This window comes from Oculina patagonica, chromosome 1 (genome assembly GCF_052425735.1).
Source record: "Oculina patagonica isolate OP01 chromosome 1, crgOcupat, whole genome shotgun sequence".
Lineage (NCBI taxonomy): Eukaryota > Metazoa > Cnidaria > Anthozoa > Scleractinia > Oculinidae > Oculina > Oculina patagonica.
In genome coordinates, this window is record NC_135758.1 from 35,515,455 (window position 1) to 35,535,866 (window position 20,412).

At 38.6% G+C, this 20,412-nt stretch overlaps 1 pseudogene across 1 annotated transcript; it reads left to right on the plus strand.

The window, feature by feature from the left end:
- The first annotated feature begins 1,681 nt into the window (after positions 1-1,681).
- Positions 1,682-16,898, plus strand: LOC144666491 (short transient receptor potential channel 4-like; annotated as a pseudogene). Its single transcript, XR_013573202.1, has 10 exons — positions 1,682-1,762; positions 3,507-4,451; positions 9,198-9,543; positions 10,418-10,892; positions 11,139-11,337; positions 11,748-11,936; positions 13,230-13,286; positions 13,770-13,817; positions 14,207-14,257; positions 15,309-16,898. The product of XR_013573202.1 is annotated as a short transient receptor potential channel 4-like (transcript).
- The last annotated feature ends 3,514 nt before the right edge of the window (positions 16,899-20,412 follow it).

Genomic DNA, 20,412 nt, shown 5'->3' on the forward strand with positions numbered 1-20,412 from the left:
TGTTTAGTTTTTTTAGGTTACATCGAACTGTTTGAGGCGTGCCGCCAGCCAGTTCTAATGGACAAAATATTAAGCTGCGTGTTTAGTTCTTTTAGGTTACACCGAACTGTTTGAGGCGTGCCACCCGCCAGTTCTGATGGACAAAAATAATATTAAGCTGCGTGTTTAGTTCTTCTAGGTTACATCGAACTGTTTGAGGCGTGCCGCCCGCCAGTTCTGATGGACAAAAAATTAAGCTGCGTGCTTAGATTTTTTAAGTTACATCGAAATGCATGATTAGTACCTCTGGCTATTTATTTAATAGTATACCGCTTAATGTTTAGGAATGTACCGACGTACAAAGGAAATCATATTGATATCCCAAATTAACATGATTAATAATCGTTACTACCGTTGGTCTGGTTGATATGTGGCCAGTGCAGTGGGTTATGCTGTAGCATATAGCACGCAAACAAATTTACCGATTTACTGGAGAGTAGAATTCAGCGTTGCGCAAATGGCTATAAACTATGAATCTAGCAAATCAGTGTTTTGGTAATCGAAATTACAGTAATGAGCATTATTATTGAATGGATTATTTTCATTTAAGTTATGCATGGCTATTAACTTTTCTTTGCCGGATACTTTTTGATATACAATGTACCTGACTTACCTGGAATCCTCCTTCACGATGGCCGGAAACCGAATGGACGAAGAGTGAGCTGAATAAAATCAACTCGATGGGTTGCACACATATTGAGCGCGTGCTTTCGCACAAGAATGAAACAGGCCTTTTTCATCGATGCCCGAACGATTTATCATGCCCCTTCAAAGGGAAAGCTATGTACATCGGCACCCGTCAACAAGATCTCGAAATATAATGTTTTGAGAGGCGAAGGATTTTGTTGACGGCACCAGCGCCCGGATCAGATAGCCATTTCGACTTTGCCAAAACATGCTTTACTGTATCGATCCACAAACCGATTATCTTGTCATAAGCGGAAATTCCTACTTCAAGAACATCCCGCCTTACGCAAACGAAGTCATCAAGTAGCTCGAAAAAAATCAGCTCAAGCAAACTAATTGTGAATTGCCGCCAGGTATACATGTTCCCGCGAAATATTATAATTTATTCTGCCGCCTAGAAAGAAAATTGATCTTTCGTAATTCCGATCATTCGATCCACAGCATTTTTGACATATTACAACACCTTCCGTAACCACAATGAGAAAGCCTCTGCGTGAAACAGTTGGCGTCTATAGCAACAACGGCTTCCAACAGCGAACCAAAAAATATCGCTTGCGTCTCCTCATGAATTCTACGGAAGTTGATGTATAAGCTTTAGCGACTAATGGATAGCCGGGGTGTTCAGAAGATAATGTTGTGTGGTGTCTGGTGAGCCATAAAATCCTGATTTTGCGAGTAAGTATTTTTGCTGTCAATGCGTTTTGTTCCGACGAAAATAATCGTGTTACAGCAGTTATGACAGCTATGACATTGACAGTCGACAAACATTTATAAGTAACTGCCACAAGTGGCCAATCACAGTAGATAATGTAGCTTGTAATCAATAGTTTGTATTGTAAATTAATATGGGATATGTAAGAAATTATTTTTAAAGCTACAAACTCTCTTTGGGATCTTTTGAACGGCTTTAAGCTGTCAGTTCTTATAAGAGTATCAAGTTTGTTCCAGTAGCGAACTCTTTCGATTTCAACTTACAAATTTTGCCAGAAAGCAACAGACGGGCGCCCACCTTTACTGAAACTAGGAAATTTCTCAGGTAGGCTATCCCATTCAGCTGCGGTTCCACAGTTCATCCAAGACTGATTCACTGATGACAGCATAGTATAGTGGAACCTCAATATAAGAGGGGCCAAGGGACTGGCAAAATTTATTCGCCAGAAAGAGATATCGCTATATCATTATCGAAGTTCGTTTCCGTAGATTCTACTATTACTGGTGCGAAGAATATTGTTTGTTATTCCGTGGACTTGGTTATTCAGAGGTTCGTTAACTCATCAGTATTTTATTATAAAAAGGTAGCCGATGTTTCGGCTCCTTAGAAACGTGAAGATTATTTTGGGAATTAATGACGCAGATCAGAAAAAGTGAGTGAGATTGAGTGAAAATAATTGTAGAAGAGCATATGTAGAAGAGCACTCGCTTGTATACAAGAGGTAACGAGAATCGATCTTCTTCTAGCAATCTGGCCAACTAACAAGCTAGCAAGCAAGCAAAGCTTAACTGACTAAATCTACGATGTAAAAGCTTTTATGGCATCTTAGGGTACGCTTGGGATGACAGCCAAGTCTTAGCCAGGTGGCTTAAAAACAAAGTTCTCGGATGCACATCCCAAGCGTATGTAGCTGACTTCCTAAGGCAAGCCTAGATTAACCAATCGAAACTAGAAAAATACGACTATTTTTAAGGCAAAGTTTGCCTTGGTTCTAATTAAGTAGTAGTCAAGGTCGCAAGAAAGACAAAAACATGTTTACAGGTGAGGTGTTTTTTCAAACGTAGAATTTCTGAGAAAACAGGAAAGGTGCGTCGGCTAATCTTAGCTTGCCAATACGCCCTTTGATCAAAAATTTAGACGAAGGTATTTGGCTTCATAACATAACCAAAACTGACCAAGATTCTTGAGTAAACCAGCGTTGACGGGCGCATTTAGGGAGGATTTTATCAAAAAAAAATGACCGTGTTTGGTAAATTTAAATGCCGTTTTGTTAATGCGTAGATCGACGTAGAGTAGGATTGGAGCAAATTTTTGCCACAAAAAATGGTTCTAGGAGTGAATTTTGGCGTTCGGATTTCAAACCACTGAAATGCTCCAAGACATCGAAGCTTTATTTGCATCACGAGCAGGAAGAATGTTCCAAGAAATTCAAACCAGATGATGAAGAATAAAGTTTTAGAGGTCAAGCGAAAATAACAACTACTAGACAGATGGAACTTTCAGTTTCCACGAAAGTGAAAGCATCAAAACATTGTGTAGATCGTTTTCACGTGACGTCATCAAGTACTAAAATCCAAAATTAAGAGACCTTAAAGTTTTTATCCACTGGAGGCATAAGAGATACTGAAATTATATCTGTTTGCAACGTTTCTGCTCAATTTCAGCCTTCGTTCGGAGACCAGCGCTTTTAATTTGAGTTATGGCGGAGCGTGACATAATAAGGTCACGATCATGTTTGCCAAAAAAAAATTTCCTTGTGATTTTTGACCATGTGAGAATTTTAAGTAGCAGGATAAGTGTTCATGTAAATTTGTATCTGTCCAGTACAGATAATCAGTGTCTTAGATAGCCAACGTAAGCTCGTTGTTTCTTCTAAACCATCATTGTTGAAAGCTGCGTCAAAATAAAACGGAACTTCTCTTTTTTCACCGGAGCGAGTTCGAATTTCCTGCATTTAAATTCTGGTCAACACAATGCGCTGAGAAAAAGAAAGTAATTTCTGTTGGGGGGTGGGGGGGGGTTATCATTCATCAAATGTCAACTTGACTAGCGTCATTTTCCGTTCCAGGAACGCAAGGGACGCTCAAATACTGCACCCTCAGAACAGCCGTTCCGCGTGTGTCTAGTCATGGATGAAGGTGTTTTCGCAGAAAATATACATTTGGAAGAGGTCATAAGCAGGGACGGCCTGTACTATTATCTGCAGAAAATCAAAGAAGATGAAGAGCGCGAGAAAAACGAAAGAAGCAAGAAAAATGGAAAAGATAAAGAAGTCAAAGAGGATCAGGGCAAGGGAATACAAGATGAGAGTGACACAGAGATGAATAAACCTAGTCTTGCTGACAAGCTGCTTGAAGCTCTCGACAAAAATGATGCTTTGGAAGTTTGGGAGCTGGTAGAAAATAATCAGGCGGCCCTCAAGACGCGTACGCTAGAGAGTTTAGACAACAAAGAAAAGAGGAACTGCAGCGGCCTGTTTTGTTGTGGATGCTTCAGTTGTGGATGCTTCAGATGCTGTGGACGTTGTAAAGATTCCTGTGCCGACGAGCAACAAAACAACAAGCAGCAACGAGAATCAAACGAGCAGCAAAACAACAAGAAAAGCAACAACGAAGAGAAACGGAAGTGGATCAAAATACTATCCAACCCGCTGTTCATCAGTGTGGAATGGCTATGGAGAACAAAAGGTCGAAAAGAGGACAGCAAGGGTAACAGTAGTAGGGACAGTAATAACCGTAATGACGATGTCATAGAAGATGCCCTGAATAACGCATGTCTCCTGGAGGAAATTGCTTCCCACGAGCACCACTACAGCCGAGAAGAATACAAAAGTGCAAGTGAGGCATGTGAAAATTTTGCTGTTGATGTTCTCGAAAAGATTACCTCGAGTGAACGTTACGAAGACCAGATTATGGACATCAGGGGAAATGGTTGTTTGTTGACGGGGAAACCTAAGAACTTCATTCAGAGTCTGAGTCTTCTCAAGATTGCTGCTGATAAAGGAAGAAAGAAGGTCTGTATACTGAGTTACTTGATATATTTGTAGTGTCTTGCGAGTTGGGCCGTGAAAGATATAAAACCACCTTTTTGTGACGTGGGCTCCCTGCTAAAATATCTTTATTATTATTATTATTTAACGAAAAGAAAATTTAGTCGGTTTGTGTGTTTGTAGTATATCTTATTGAAAGGGCACAGACAAAAACAGTCGAAAGCTGCATTTTGCTAACTTTTATCCTAAAAGCGATGCAGCAAGTTTGTATCTGCAGCATATTATTAATTGCGCTGCGCAGTTCTTGCTCTGCACGGGGTTTATTATTATTATTAACTGCGCTGCGCAGTTCTTGCTCTGCGCGGGGTTTATTTTTTGTCGGTGACCTGTCCCAAACCCCCGCTCGGTCATGCTTCAGGTCACGCAATGTTTAGAAGCTGCAAATTAGCTACAAATGGGACATTTTCTTATACTTTCCTCCTTACAAAGTATGTTTAGTGAGATATGTTCGATTTTGAAGCGTTCGAAACAAAGAAAATACTATAATTGCATGCTATGAAAGAAAAATAAGCTTTAGCGGGCCAGAAGTTACATTTATTTAAACACCATTACGTTTGTGCCGTGGAATGTGCTTGCGTTGCAGCTTTCACTTTCACACGATCGGCCAGAATCACGCAATGTCTTAAAAGCTTCAAATCTGCTACAAATGGAAATTAAACAAATCCTTTGAACTTAACCTAGCATGTTTAGTGTGAACTGTTCGATTTTTTACCGTTATGTATTTTTGAAGCTGTGCCATGTAGAGGATTTCAGAAATCTGAAGGAAAACCACCGAGACAAACATGCCCTGACTTGTTAGACTTATTTATTGGTTATTAAATTCTAATAAAGGGTATGGGGGGGGGGGTGCATTTTTTGGTTCCCTACCCATGGCTCCCCTAGTGTGGTCACGTGACCAGCGCAGTTTTAAGCTCTAAGAGCTTCTTGTTATTAACTGCGCTGCGCAGTTCTTGTTCTGCACGAGGTTTATTTTTCGTTTTGTCGGTGACCAGACGCGACCTCCACTTGGTCAGGATTCAGGTCACACGATGTTTAGAAGCTACAAATCAGTAACAAATGGGAAAAAAATTTTATTTTTTGTCTTTACAAAGAATGTTTGGTGTTAAATATTGGATTTTGAAGCGTTTGACTCGTGGAAAATACTAAATTTCCACGCTTTCAAAGAGAAATATAATTCAGCGGGCCAGAATCTGTAAATAAATATCATTACGTTGGTGTCAAAGAATGTGCTGACATGACAAGCTTCACTCTCGATCGGCTAGATCTCGAGTCACGTAATGTTGGTCTTGAGAACAGCAGACACGTAAAGATTTTAAGAAAAACGACAATTTTTTTAAGTTTCAAAGACATGTTTCGACAGAGCATCTGTCATCTTCAGTTGAATGGTTTACAAAGCACAGTGAGTTGAATAATAAGTAGAAAAAAATGCTAATTAAGACAAGTAGTAACAACAGAACGTGAAAATGTGTGAATTAGAAGGATAATTTTAGATTTACATGGTGTAATTGCTGATTGAGGCAAGGTAGTTCCTTTTGAATATGGATAGCCTCCTTTATCTTAAGTTGAAAGCTGGTAGAGGCGTGATCTAAAATATGAAAGCTATCTATTGAACACAAGGACCGACAACGTTCAGAATTCTGAAGGTGTTTGAAAATGTGGGAGGCCTTATCACTGGCTAAGTGCTCATGCACGCGTGTGGCAAAATGTCGGGTGGTTTCGCCGACATAACAGGCATTACAGCCCGCACATGCAAACTTGTAGACCACACGTGAACGGAGACCGCCGGGGATAGGGTCTTTCACTCCAAAAATATTACCGATCTTAAAAGAAGAAAAAACTAGTTTGATATCTAAATCATTACAATAGCGCTTAATTAAGTGTTATTGTAATGATTTAGATATCAAACTAGTTTTTTCTTCTTTTAAGATCGGTAATCTTTTTGGAGTGAAAGACCCTATCCCCGGCGGTCTCCGTTCACGTGTGGTCTACAAGTTTGCATGTGCGGGCTGTAATGCCTGTTATGTCGGCGAAACCACCCGACATTTTGCCACACGCGTGCATGAGCCCTTAGCCAGTGATAAGGCCTCCCACATTTTCAAACACCTTCAGAATTCTGAACGTTGTCGCTCCTTGTGTTCAATAGATAGCTTTCATATTTTAGATCACGCCTCTACCAGCTTTCAACTTAAGATAAAGGAGGCTATCCATATTCAAAAGGAACTACCTTGCCTCAATCAGCAATTACACCATGTAAATCTAAAATTATCCTTCTAATTCACACATTTTCACGTTCTGTTGTTACTACTTGTCTTAATTAGCATTTTTTTTCTACTTAAAATTCAACTCACTGTGCTTTGTAAACCATTCAACTGAAGATGACAGATGCTCTGTCGAAACATGTCTTTGAAACTTAAAAAAATTGTCGTTTTTCTTAAAATTATTATCAGCTACCTTTCAAATCGTTGCGAATCATTTGGTCTTTACTAAACAAATTTATTGCGTAATCTATTTTTTTGGCTGTGTCATTGAAAGGATTTTAAGAGATATGAAGAAAAATTCCCTTCACAAACATGTCCTGACTTGTACCGCTTACGTCATTCGGTATGCTAGGGAAATATCCTCTGTGCTAAAAAAACAGCTTGTCCTTGGGCCAGTTTTCAGCTTTATGCAAATAGGGAATACTGTCGAAATTCCACGCAAACTTACGTTCCTGGCGTAAAGCAAGACGTACGTGACTTATGAATTGATCTTGCAGACCCAGGGACAACTTTCGCCCGAAAAATCCCGTCGTCCCGATAAGCGATTTTTCGGTTTCACGGATCAGGATCGTGTAATTAAATTTGGGCAGCATATAAGAAAATATTTAATTGCAGATGGAACTAGTCAACCATGAAATGTCACACAAGGTGTTTTCTTACCATTTTGCTTGTCAGTCGCAACATTGTTTGACGCAGATAAACGGGATGGGGTGCATTTTTTTGTCCCCTCCACATTGCCCCCCTAGAGTGGTCACGTGACCAGCGCAGTTTTAAGCTCTAAGAGCTTCTTGTTATACAAATCGAGTTACATGTAGTAACACCCGGACATATCTGGGTAACCAAGCACGATTACAGAATCTCATTATATTTGGGTATATATGCGTTTACTCTATCTCTGACGGACAGAGTTAGGTAGAATCAGTGTGGCTTTCAGCCTTAAGTGTGTTCAGTAAAGTCGCTTCCTTGTATTGCCCTGCTTTGTGAACGAAGAACAGGTTCTATTTTCTTTATCCTTTTGAGATGAAATATATATTTTTTGGATGGTAAATACAGCCATTTCTCAGAAATTAAGACCCCGAGTCAACAATCCTGTCAAAGCATGTCACGTTAATGCTTTGGGGAATCAACAGCGCTAAATCAAAGGCCAGTGCTAAAGAGAACCGAAGTGTTGTAGCTCGAGTACACTTTGCCATAACATACATCCACATGTGTGTAATTTGGGTTAATGATATCAGCATCTTTCGAAATCTTAAAATAATAATATTACTAGTTGTACCTATCGGTAAGTGCAAACGAGCGAAATATTCATGTTTGTTCGTAAGAACAGTACAGATACTGAATAGTTTTCGATAGAACTTAATATATTTGTTTGAAATGACGAAAATATGGTAAATTGTACTTTAGGTAATGCGTGAAGAAAGTGTTATTTCTCTGGTGTTCATAATGACACGGGTTGACAGATTAATAACTCTTGACAAATCTTTTAATTTTTGCTACGTTAAAAATGTCAAAAAATGTGGGCAATAAATGAGTTCAACACGCTGGATAGTTGCATTTCGAGAAAGTCTCATAAATAAAATCCCAAAATCAGAACTGCTAAGATTAGATGCTTATTTCAGTCTCGCATGCAAATTGTCATGTTTACGCATATTCAATTCCCAAGCGAATATGAACAGAAAACAAACCAAAACGGACAAGGAATATGTGAAGACAGAATTTATATTCAAGTAAACATTACATTTGCCGTTAGAAGCAAAAAACTTTAAATTTTCTTGCGTGTATGACATGCAGTAATTTTAGTGAGTGTTGCTTGGTATTGATTTTATTCCTTCGAGCGAAAATATAAATGTTATTGAAATTAGAGATGAAACCATCGGTTAAACAATTGCTATTAACAAAAGCAACACTTAAACGTAGCATTTACCCGACCGTGGCATTCTCGTAAGTCAAGAAAACTCCATTTGAAGTCAACAGTCCGCTTTTGATTTTCGTGTCTCTCTTCAGAAATCAAACGACCCAAAGTCGAAAATTATTTCATCGCTTTGGAGACCTTGATGTTCTTTTTTTCGAGAGTAGAGTATTCTGTAGGGTATCCTCTTTCCATTAAGGGTTCCATAAAGTTGTATTTATCGTAAAAGGAGTGAATGATTACATTGAAAATTTTAACAGCGAGCCGCGTGGACGCCATTTTGGTCATCTTCTCTTTAGCAACGAGAGAGAGACTGGGAACCAGTTTGGAAGAACAATACAACCCAAATATGGGGTTTACTTACACCCAAATATGGTTAAAAAAAGTCCCTTACGCAGAAGTTGAGCTTTTTCTGCTATACACTCACACGCACACGGCTCTATGATTCTGCCGCCTCGACAGCCTCGCCTCTTGGCTCGGCTGCCTCGTTGGCAATTAATTTTTTTTAATACCAAAGCTTACTGGCTGTTTCTTGACTTTCAGTTTGTGGCGAGTCCCAGGAGTCAATTTGTTCTTAACGAGATCATTTACTACCAATGGGAAGATTGGCAAGACAAGAGCTGGGTACTAAAATGCTTATGGTTCGTTGTTCAGCTTCTCCTCATCGCAGTTTGCACCATTTTCTACATTCCTTTTCGGATATTTAAGGAGATGTAGTGCTCAAAATGCAGTGAAATAAATTGGTGCATTGAAAGCCTCTACGAACATCCCTACTCCAAGCTTATCAACCATACCATGTCGTATATTGTTTTCGTGGGCTTGTTATTCGCCGCTACGTTCGGCTTTGAGGATGAGTATGGGTCAAGTACGACAGGACTTTCACGGGTTGGTAAGTTAGTGTTGTTTACATTAGCGTGGAGCTGCCTGTCTTTGAAACAAGGCAGAATTAATTGCGGCTCAAATCAAGATGGTGATTAAAATATACGAAATAATATACGTTAATGAATTTCCAAATGGACCCTTCAATTATATTTTGAATTTAGAGCCAAGGTTGTTGTTAAATTTGCTGCATTATTCAATAAATAAATAAATAAATAAATATATTACAAAATTCATATTTTATACCTTCAAAAGGGGCCCGGGTGAATAAGGGAACATAATTTGTTTAGCAAATCTGTCAATCCGCCAGTACTATTTTCGTTCAAATCCAAGTCCGCATTACTTGAAAACTTTGTGTGGTATAGTGTCACTCAATGGACAGTAGATGCTGTGTTTTTTAATGCCAATTTTTAAGAAGTTTCGTTTCATCAACAATTCTGCCAACATACCGACAAAGACCGACCGAAGTGATCCAAACTTCGTTTATTATCCACGATCCGAACTTCCCAACATGAAGAGTCCGAAACCCGGGGCAAAATTCTCAGCTAATCTGCGATCCGCTGTATTTTTTTGCCTATTCATTCACCCCCTCCAGGTTAGCTGGACACTTAATAAATGAAAACGGCTTGTGCCAAAATTCCAGGGTAATTTATTACATAACTGTTTTGTCAAAAATAAAAAATAAAACGCATAGGAGCGAGTCACTGTACGCAATAGTTAGGTGCAGGCAACAGTAAAGAAAAAGGAACCTTTTTTCTTCTTAAAAGGTTGATGCCCATGGCCAGATGTTAATTATTGCCTTATATATGAGCAAATAACTGGTGAAAGGCACTGTCTTTTTAATTAATCTTCCCTAAGTCCAGTTTATTTGAATTTGCCCACAGACTGGGCAGTGGTTGTTTTTGTTGCCGGTCTTATCATGCAGGAGTTTTGGGAAGTTCGCAAGCAAGGAATCCGTCTTTACTTCTCAAAATGGTGGAACGTAGTGGATGCACTGACCCTGATTACTTTCTTTGTGTCTTACGTGGTTTGGTGTGTTCCATGGTGGTTCATTTATGGAGAATGGCAACCGAGAAGCAATATTTTTATCATTGCTGATGTCTTGTATGCAAGCGCCACCGTAATGGCTTACTTTCACCTGGCTCACTTTTTCCAAGTCAACTCAACTCTTGGCCCTTTGCAGTTATCTCTTTACAGAATGCTGAAAGACGTGCTCAAGTTTCTTCTGGTCTTTTTCATGCTCTACTTTGCGTTTGCATCAGGTGTGGTGAAGGTTTACTCGTATTATGTTGCCGCCCAGATCAAAATAGGAGACCAGAACAACAGTAGTCACTACCAAGACTCTCATCCATATGCTGAGTAAGTAAACTTAGCACGTTCTTGCGGTGAGATATAACGGTAAATAGGCAGACGGACGGACAGAGATAGATATACAGATAGACATGTCACCACAAGCAGACAGGCGCAGAGAGAGACAGGCCAGATAGACAGGCTGACAAACCGATATACACTAAGAGATTAAGGCTCATAGGAGGCAGGCACATAAGTAGATCAACAAGCTGCTATATAAGAAAATGTTCTTAAGCCAATTTTAATTTTTTTCAGACATGAAAACACATTTATTGGCCTCTTTTGGATGTTGGTTGGTTATATCGATGAAGACAAAATAATGGTTGATGATCCAGCGTTTAACCTTACGTCCAGTTTTGCTTGCCTTTTTTTGGTAGCCTATTCGGTTTGTACTACCATTGTAGCTCTAAACATGCTGATTGCTATGATGAACAGCTCCTTTAACAGAGTCATGGTAAGTGCTCTTAAGTATGTTCCTAGACGCCATCGAGTAACTTAACTGACTGAGTGATTTCGCTACTCCAAGAGGACAGAATGCTAGTTATTTGCAGACTAACTCCTCTCCATCATTCAAATTTCCCAAATTTACCTCTACTGATTTAGACTCCTGGGCGTTTGAGCGTAAACTGTTAAGTTCAGCCTTTAAACCCAGCTGGCTTCGGATTTGAATTCCAACAGATCAACAATTTCGGGCCACTAACGCCGCTTCTTATTGTCACTTCCAAAAAATACACCTCTAATGAAAACAAGTATACTTTTGGATGTGCCCGGACTATAGATGGCATGTATGTTCAACAACGTCGTTTCTTCTTTTTGAACCCAGTTATTATTGTTGCTCATGGGATTCTGAATGTTTGCTTTAAGGATGATGCAGACACGGAGTGGAAGTTCTCAAGGGCTCAGATGTGGCTGGAGTGGATTGACAAAGGCAACGCCATACCCGTGCCGTTTAACACGATTTACTATGCCATTTACGTGCCATTTATGTGCTTTTTTCTCCTGTATTGGATTTTTACAGGATGCCATAAGGAAAAATGGCCGTTTTGTAATACGGTAAGAGTTTGCCTTCTTTCCAGAAAGTCAGTCAGTTATTAGCTGTATGCGCTAACAGAACAGTCAAGTTAATTAAAAAAACAATTAAAAGAATTTTGAATACCTTCAGTTTTGGATCGGGTGTATGAAACTTTTCAGTGTGGTTGCACAAATAACCACACTAAAATTAGTATATATATATTTTTTTTTAAAACGAACTCCCGTTAAGATTCCTACCTTTTGGGACCACGAGATTTAATAAAATATCATTGTTTTCACCATTTAACACTGTATTTCTACTCTTCTTTGTGCGGAGTACTAGTCCATCGCAGCATAAAATTTGCCGGTACCCATCTATACAACTGGATGGACAGAGGCACTATGAGAGTTAAGTGTCTTTCCCAAGAGCACAACGCAAAGATCGCGGCCAGGACCCGAACTTGGACCGCTGGATTCGAAGTCCAGCGCGCTGGCCATTTGGCCACCGCGCCTTCCGTAACGAATTATGTGAAACGTAGTTTACGCTCACCTTTCAACACACGTTCGTTTCAAATGGAAGAAAAATGTATTGTCCCGAGTCAGAATCAAACCAACGTCTCCCTCGTTACTAGTCGGGCATAATGATCAATGCACCACTGCAGCAACCTCGCTGTTCCGAGGAACGGCCTACGTGATACTTCTCACTTTGAAAAGCAGCCAAGTTACCAGCGTGGTTGCCCTTAGCTTTTGGTGAAGTGATTATCATGCCCTACTACAGTCAATTCCCTCTATAACGAGTGATTATCATACCCTACTAGTGTGATTATCATACCCTACTAGTGACAGGAATACAGCGTTTTGAATTAAGACCAGGATCAACAAGTTTGTCTTCTATTTAAGACGTGTGTCGAAGGTTGAGCGCAAACTGTATTTACACATGATTCAGTTGGCATTGTTTTACGACTGTCTAGGCTCTGTATGTTTCCATACAAATTGAGAACACTTTGACGGCAGAATTATCTGCTATGACCAAACAAAACAGGACTAACAATTTTAAAACTACTCATTTTAGGTTTCTACCTTTTGATAAAGTTATTTTTATAATTAATGGACGAAACAGGTGTTTCCATTTATTGTCAAAGGGATTCAGGGCTACCTTAAATTGGTACAGTTACACGAAATCCCCTGAAGGAAAAATGTGCAACTGTGACTTTAAAAAAGTTCGTTTTGTTTCTTCGTCTAAGACTACCAAAGCTTCTGGATTAAATAATAATTGTTGGCAATTAAATGGTTACTAATGTTAGTATTTTCATACTTTACTTCCTTGATATACAGTCACCACAAGGCAGTAGGTCAAATCAAACCGACTCTGAACAAGGCAGGGAAAATCAGGTATACATTGTGGTCAGTTCCTACATGTATTTTCTGAAAAAACTTGCGCATGCCCACATTTCTTCTGTTTTGTTTTGTATTTGCATAATTGTATGTTTCTTTGATTTATTGATTGACTGACTGACTGATTGACTGATTGATTGATTGGTGTTAGATTATTTGAAATTCATGTGACTACCTTGTTGACACAACCAACTGTGGATCGCGTTTAATTTTAGAGTACCCATCTTCTATTTTAACTTATCTTAACGGAAAGTTTGTCCTGATTGGCTATAAGACCCAACTGCTATTTCCAAGAATCGATCTCTGCTACCCGTTTAAAGTTTTCTCTTTAAATATAGTTTCTCTTTAACGGACAAAATTAAAGTCAATCTAAAATGTTACTTCAAAATGTTACTGAAAAAATTTATGTCTATGTCAATTTATATGTTTTCATGTAAGTATTGTCTTTAATACTTAACTTGGTCGGTACAATCACCACAGGCCTGTACGTCAGTAGAAGCCGATGCTGAAGAAGGCAGGGTAAATCAGGTATGCCGTGACCAGATTTTATTTTCTGAAAAATCTTGTTCAATTGCCCATGACCGTTTTTAATTCGTTTTGTTTTGTTTTGTTTCCTTTCGTTTATTTGTTTGTTTTTCGATTGATTTCAAAACTCTTTTTAAAATAACTGCTTAACGCACCACGTTTTAAAGCACAAAACCTCTATTTTACTTCATCTTTACGCAAAGTTAGTTCAGTTTTTGGTTTTACAACCAAACTGGTTTTCTCAAGAATCCTCATAACCTTTTGAGACCGCTTTTTCATCACAATCTAACAGCGAGCGAAAGAGTCAATGACAATTTTTTGAAAGTTTGAGACGTTTCTTATGTAACGCTGAGTGTTTTTCTTATTTACTTGCTTGATACAATCCGGTACAGAACGGCAGTACGACAGCAAAAACCGATACTGGACAAGGCAGGAAAAATCAGGTATTGTGGTCAGATTGTTCGTAGCACGAGTCAAGTTCAAGTCAAGTTAATTTTTCTTTACATCTTTTGGTTTAATTTAATTGCTGGTGAAATTGATGTACCAGAGGTACAAGAACAGTAAGTTTATATTTTACTCTTTTTTGTTCCCGATTGCGAGAGTTCATTCCTGCATTGGTTCGCAGAAGCTGCTTTTCAAAGAAGAAATATTCCGCGGCATCCAGTAATTTTCCTTACACATTCCTACCTGGATTAATCACACACAATTGAGGCAGAGGTCCCATCTCAACGACACAATAATTATGTTTAAAAACACTAATCAAGGGAACTTGAACGTTCTCTGCAATAGCGAACGGACAATTGCAAGCGGCCGCCGAAATAACAAATACCAATCGTGACACTCCAGCTTAAATTTGCATAACGAGTTTTGCTATTTATTTTCGCATGCAAATGAAAGGCATTGCTAAGAAAATGTCTAAATATTTGTCGTTTCTTTCACATTTGCCAAACAGACTATAAAAAAACGGCAATTGTTTAAATCAAAAACAATGGTTAATTTAAGGTGATAAAAATGTTTCATTTGCTCGCCGATAAATTTAGAAAGCATACTCGATCAGCTCAGGAAAGCTTTCTTAAATAAAACTCTTTAATTAATTTTATAGTTCCTCAGTCAACTATACGAACGTACTGGAGCGCTGTACAAGGAACGCGAGCAAATAGCAAGCCGCTTGCGTTTGAGTACAGTCTGATTCTCCGACGGTCCGATCGGTTTTCAAAAGGAGGGACGAGAGATCGGAGGAAATCCGATCCGTGTGAAAATCAGGTTAGAGTTTGGGGCGAGCAAAAACGATATCTATGGAATTGTTTACACGCCCTTGTGAATGAATTCTTCCTTCTTTAGCGCGCTCTTTCACGTGCTCGTTCCTGATTTTATGCTCCCAAAGTCACTTGCCGCTAGAGTTGGAAAAGAGAAGGAAGAATATTGATTTCTAGTTTAACGCTGTAGTCATCAATTTTAAATTTGTACTAAGGTGAACTATTATATATTTTAAAGGAACGTATGGACGCCATGACCTATTTGGTTGCGAGGTATCTCAACGAACGGCACTTAGCTGAGCAGTTTAAAGGCAAGTCCAATTTTCTGACGAGTTTAATGAATTCAAAGGCAGATGCAAGAACTGGCGAAGTAAACGTAGAAAACACGGTGGATTGAGTACAGTCATGGTCTAACAGCTTGGCAGTTCACAGACCATAGCAATAGTTTGACCATGTAGTTTAGATATATTAATTCATGATATAAAAATAACACAACTATAAAGTAAAGTAGATATTTTAAAAACCTTAGGGAACATTTCTAAATCGTATCTGGCAATATTGACAGTTACTTGGCGAAATATCAGGCCCTCTTGATCAAACAAGCTTCGAATTTAGCAAAATTATTTCAAAATGGCACGTATGTTTTAAATTAATACGATAATTATTGTTTCGCAAGCTTTAGGTGGCTATACGTCGCTATCTCACCGGTCGACATAAGCAAAACAACGTTATAGATGTTCAGAACTGCGTCCCCTGGGCGCTTTTCCATTCATCTTATTCTTAGTGGAGTGGTTGTGGGGTCAATTTCCGCCTTGAAAATTTTTATGTAAACTTTATTTAAAATCAACCAGAATGAATTGTTTTAAACAGTCCTTTTTCTACGGAGTGTGATTGGGGATTGGGACAATTTACCAAAGAACGTTGTCGAAGCGGGAAGCCTCCAACTCTTTAAATTAAGGCTTAGTTCATTTTTAAAATTGTAACTTTTATATAGATTTTTAACCGTTTTAATATTTTTTGATGTGAATTTATTGTATATAATCTTATGTATATCTGTATGTAATCTTATTTTCTTTCTTAGTATATTTGTATTTTTAGGGGATTTTTGTTAATGGGTTGACCTCTTAACTCCCTTTTCGAATCCATGTTTTTTTGGAATTTGAATAAACTTGTATGCATGTATGTGTAGTATAGAATTCAGAGTCGAAAAACAAGCATTCATTTTATTCCATTTCATTTAATCAATTCAAACTGTATTCAGTCAGCCGTTATTATATTGAATTGACCTCTAGCCATCAGTTGAAAGCGTTTTTGATTGTGACAGTGAATTATCTAATGAGCTTTTTTCATTTTTACATCGTAAACCTGACAATTGTGTAGGATGCGCTTTGGATTATTTTAAAAATTGTATCAGCTAATCAAGCAGATTACTTTTACCGAAAGAGCAGTTAGATTTTGAGAAAAGTGCAATGAAACAGGCTCAGTAGCTGCTTTTTAGCTCTCTTTGTAAGGTTTAAAAAGGTCATCATGAGCCATATGATATCGTGTGGATCATGCATGGCCTAAATGATAATAAAGTGTGTTGTTGGTGTTGTTATCGTTCAAAAGATTAATTGTTCCGAAATGAAATAAATTAATGACCATGTTGCATTGCTTCCCACGCCCCCCCCCCCATCCCCCGAGGTCCTCTGTTGTAAGTAACGAACATTCGTTCCAGTAAATTTTGCGTGTCGACGTCCAAAAAGTTTCACCATCCTTTACGTCATTTCAATGTAAGAAGGAATAAAAGGATAGAAGGAATAATTTAAAAGCATAACAAGAGGAAACATTTGCAAAAGCTGAACTTGTCATTCGTTTCTATATTTGTAAGTCTATCACGAAAAATTCTTAAACGTTTGAACAACTTGGGCAGGAAGACGGTCACTTTAATAACCATTTTGCCCGCAAATTTCCTGGTTTCGTAGGATGGTGTACAAGAAACAACACCAGGTACTGCACTATTTGCATCTAAATTATTATTATTTTGAACTAAAATGAGTCCACAGTCGTTGGCATGACACTCGCATTGCGCCATACAATGCTGTTAAGACAAGCTTAAATCCGAACGCTAAAATAGCGAACCTCAAATGCCACAAATCCCTACGATTTAGCCCTTCTGTCTCTGCGTTCAGGCATAATTGCCCGCTGAGTGACCGTCGTTTCGTGGTCGCCAAATGTAAGTCCTTTCAGGAGGACAAAACGGGGTTAAAACAAAGCTGTTCCACAGAAAAGCTGTTCTTCATGCACTTCCCAGCTCACTGAGAAAACGCACGATTTCTAACGAACGAGTCATCAGTTTTTTATGAAATTTTACATGTTATACTTTATTAAGCAAGAAAACTGCTTACAAATCAAAGGCTCCTTGGAGCAACCTCATGGTAATGGAGCGTGCGCAGTCGGTTCATAATCTGGCAGGCGTTTGAAGTCGTTTTTTTTTTCTGGCAAATTGTTCCAGACTCACTCCGCCCAGCTGGCTCCTTTGTCAGGTTCACGTAATATTTGATGTTTATTAGCGATCACTCGTTTAACCTAAACACTCTGCGTTCTGTTTAGAGCAAAAGTGTGTCATTCGAGTGTTTTACCAGAAGAGAGGACTAAATAATCAGATAGCGAAACCCAAAGACCGTTTTGATATGCCCAAGCTATTTAAAACTATCACTACGTCAGACCCATGCCACGCGATCGCTGGCCTGCAGCTATAAATAAGCATTTTAAAATAATTACGAATATTTTGTAGTCTGTTTGTGTGAAATATGTATTTTTGTGTTAGTCAGGCGTTTGGCTCGGAGCGAGTACAAGTGGTACAATTTACCCGGAACGTGTTGAATATTGCAAAACAGCGACTTTTTCGCGGATATTCCATTTTTTTAGTTTATTTTGGGAATTGAAACGTAAATTGCAAGCTCAGCAAGAATGTGTTAAGGCACGGAATATTCGTCATCGCGTCAGGGGGATTACCTGCGCAGTTAGGTATATGCTCTATTTATACAGTGGAACCCCGATATAACGATCCTCGATATAACGATATTCCCGATATAACGATGAATATTCTATGTCCCGGAAAAAGTTACAGTAAAATGTATGGGACGGAACCCCGATATAACGATCGTCGATATAACGATATTCGCGGTATAATTACGATGAATAATCAATGTCCCAGCAAAAGTTACAGTAAAATGTATGGGACGGAACCCCGATATAACGATCTTCGATATAACGATATTTCCGATATAACGATGAGAATTTGGCGGACCGAACGTAAAATCCTCCCGATATAACGATATTATCAGTACACTGTCACATTTTATTTGCAAAACATCGAATTTAATCCAATAACATTACGGTAATCGAGTCATCTGTAACGTTTCTAAAAACAGCTTTGTACGATGATATACGAATATAGGCATATTTTTATCCCCTAAAAATTTTTTATCTGTTCGGATTTCCTAGCTGAAAGTCTAGTGATCCGAAAGTTATAGGGATCAAAACTTACCTTTTCGAAAAAATTCCAGCCAGAGAAGGGCTCCCGAAAATTCTAGGTGACCTTTTTAGAGTAAAAATCCGTTAAAAATAATCAATTATACCATTTTTTAGATATTCGAAAATCCTAGGAAAGGCAGGCAAGCAAAATAATTTACAATGAATGTTCCGAAAATTCTAGATCTCAAATCGTCTTCCGAACAGATATTTTTAACGAAATATTCCGTTGGGTGCCCCTGCTTTATCCAGCCAGACATGTTGTTTAAAGCAAAAGATGACGTGGTGAAGGAAATTCATGTCACGCACACTCCGTGACTCACACAAACATGATTTGTGTGTTTCTGAAGTGTACTGCCTTTGTAAAGATTTTTTAGTGTTAGTTTGTTGGAAGGTGATTTTAGCAGCATGAATAACAGCCAATCATACTTATTCTGTAAGATGTAAATAGGTAGCGCTGTTGTCTCTAGTTGAGCCGAAACTTGATAGTTTTTTTTTTCCTTTTAAACTCCAAGTTCACTCCTTGACTGGTCCGTGATAGACACTACGGACATAGTGTAGTGTCAATTAATTCATATTTCATTCCATTGAAAATAAACATTTCTTCAAGTTTTGTGTGATTAAAGTGTAATTTAATATTTTCTTATTAAATTAAAGGGCATTTTTACACTGTAATGACATCGCACCTGTCATTTTACTTTAATTTATTTTCTGTATCTACATCCATACTTAAATCAATAACAGGCCAAAAATCTACTCCGCAAAGAGACGAACAGCAGCACGTCTTAGCAGGAAAAAATATCCTTTGTCATTTGCGTGTATAACAGCACTTCTCAGCACTTCAATACGAAAAACATGTCCTTTGTCATGTGCGCGTGTATAACAGCACTTCTCGGCACTTCAATACGAAAAGCATGTGCTTTGTCGTGTCACATTTACCGAACAGCTTCCGAACGATTGGTGAAACCTTAAAGTGCATTTATATATCCTGCTTGTTTTGTACAAAAATACAACAGAGGAAGGAACGCTTAGTACCTTTTCTCCAGGATGGTAAAGTTGCATTCTTCCTGCGCCTGATCGATTCTCCGTTGTCCAAATGAACTGATCTTTCTGATCAAAGAGGTTCAACAACCTTTGCTTTGAAGCCCATTTCTTTCCACTTGAGTATTTTCCGGAACATTTTCTCTTCGTTTGTAAGTTCTGCAAAGGTGTATTTAGATCGAGGATGAAGCGAAAGGAACGAAAAACCACCTTTGAGAATTTCGGCCCGACATGCCATTTTGAATGTTCATCTCTGCACTCAAGCAAACATTTGGCCTCTATCCCACCCCCCAGATATATGAACAGAACACAAGGGCGGGGAGGCAGGGGAAAACCGGACCTTTCTGTCAGCACGTTTACCGTTTAATGCATGAATTAATTGCGGTTTTATATCGGAATGGAGTGAGTGAGTGAGCCCATGAGTGAAATAAATCGTCATTTTTAATACCTCATTACCATGAGGTAAAAAAAAAAACAGGCAGTTGGGTTCAATGTTTTTTCTCAGCCAGCTGGAAAGTGCATGCAGAACAGCTTTTCTGTGGAACAGCTTCGTTTTGTCCTCCTGTCCTTTTAGCTAAATAAAAACCATTTACCCTCACAGAGTAGTTCAACACTTTATTCTTTCCGTCTTGATCTCACCTTTTCGACCTTATTATCGACGACTTTTTATGTTGTCACGTGAATGAGAAAACTGTGAATTCAAACAGTATAAAATCGAAAGAAAGGCAGTAAAAGACAGAAAGTACGGAACGTTAATATAAGGGTCGATTAACTGGGCTGAATCA